The sequence below is a fragment of the Odontomachus brunneus genome, unplaced genomic scaffold (genome assembly GCF_010583005.1).
Source record: "Odontomachus brunneus isolate Ranch 3 - 2012 unplaced genomic scaffold, Obru_v1 Obru_scaffold_231, whole genome shotgun sequence".
NCBI classification, from domain to species: Eukaryota; Metazoa; Arthropoda; class Insecta; order Hymenoptera; family Formicidae; genus Odontomachus; species Odontomachus brunneus.
Genome location: NW_022639681.1, coordinates 456,196 through 457,765, shown reverse-complemented (window position 1 = coordinate 457,765; position 1,570 = coordinate 456,196).

Genomic DNA, 1,570 nt, shown 5'->3' with positions numbered 1-1,570 from the left:
GATATTTAGGCTATATTTTAATAATATTTTGAATAATGATTCTCATACTTTTTTCTCTCTTTATGTATATATAAAAATATTTATATAACATTTAAAAAAAATAATTCGAAATAAATATTTATAAATAATTAATATTGTGTGCTGTCTGGGTTAATATTTTAAATCTTGACAGTACTTTACGTAAATATTTCATCATTTAGCAAAAAATTGCATATTAGTATTTAAATATTGACAATGCTATGCGTAAGTATTTTATTACTGAACGAAGTATTATCAATATTTATGTATTGAATTTATATATTGAATGATATCAATATTTAAGTATTGAAATCAATCATAAGATAGTATTTGTAACACTAAGCACTGAAATATTTGAGCACTAAAAGCTGTATTTGAATCACAGAATATTACTAAACACTGGACTTTTAATATTGAAAATAAGTAATTAATTAATGATTCTCAGTATGATATTTCTGTAAGGGATCACGTCAGGTTTTTAAGACTGATTAAAAATTTAAACAACATAAGAAAACTAAAAGCAGTTAAAACATATTTTAAAAATTATTATTTAAACAATCTTTTTGCCCGATCAATTGTATATTCGAAAATAATTTACTAAAAAATACAATAAAAAAAAACATTTTAAAATAATTATACTGTAACGATGCACACCTGCATCGTCACTACCCCGGCCCGACCGACCATCAGTCGGGCCGTGCACCGGCGCGTTGCGCCAACAATAAACACCGAAAAACCGACACGCGTAAACAACCGATAACAAACATAAACAAACCGAAACCGCGATCCGGTAACTGGCGCCGCCACCCAGGAGCATTGTATACTAATACGCGAATACTCTGTACCAAGGCTAAATAAATCTTTTTGTTGTTTTTATCTTATACTCCGCGTCCTATTATTTCACGAACCCGGACTCCGACGAGCGAATACATCCGTGGCAACTATACCAACCGACACGCGGAGGACGGTTGTTACAATACTAAAAAGTTGTTACTCAGAAAAATTGTCATTACAAAAAATATTAAAGAAACAACTGAACAAAAATTGTATAACAGTTGGCTATTAAAAAAAAAAATACAAAGGATAAAAATTGTTACTTAAAAAAACTGTTATGCAAAGAATCTTTACAAAAAAAATATAACAAACAAATCCTGTTAAAAGATATTTTACAAGTCTTTACAAAAATATTAATTTTGAGCTATAGCTCTTTAATTTTGTACTCTCTACAAAAGTAATGATATAAAGAGGTTTACGCCAAGTGCAAATGATTAATCATTAACATTTCAGTTCTCACTTTTATAAACACAAATTCTTTTAACTATATAAATATTTAAAGTAGATAAATGTTAAGAAAAACGTTATTATATAAAACTGTTTGTCGGAGAAGCTTCTATAAAAAATTTAATTTTGCATTTCTTCCAAAAATAATAATAAAAGAGATTTACATAACAACTTTCATTATTATATTTTTTGTTTTTTTAATTTCATGTTTCATTATTTCTTATATATTACATAGATCATTAACATATAAAACATTAACATAAAATTTTAA